Raw genomic sequence first — 364 nt, forward strand, 5'->3', positions numbered from 1 at the left:
ATAAACAAAAGAGCAGGAAAGAAAAATGTATTTCAGTTTGGAGAACATCTACACAAGGAGTCTCAGAGAAGTCTGAAACATCTGTCAAAGGTAACCAATGAATCCTGTGTACCTAATACATCTTCTGTACAGATTTCTTACTGTACACAATTTCTGCTTTGCTTATGAGTGTATGCTTGTTTACCAACCTAAAATTAATGCTACTGAAAGTCAATATTGTATGGATTCCCAAGTCAGTAAAAAGCAAATCTTACATTTGCATTAGCCTGCACAGTCTCAGTTCTTTTCCCTTTCACTTGTGTTCTTTTCCCTTTCACTTGTGTTCTTTTCATTCAATTACACAGGAATTTTATGGAGAAAAAAA

Source organism: Meleagris gallopavo, chromosome 2 (genome assembly GCF_000146605.3).
Source record: "Meleagris gallopavo isolate NT-WF06-2002-E0010 breed Aviagen turkey brand Nicholas breeding stock chromosome 2, Turkey_5.1, whole genome shotgun sequence".
NCBI lineage: Eukaryota > Metazoa > Chordata > Aves > Galliformes > Phasianidae > Meleagris > Meleagris gallopavo.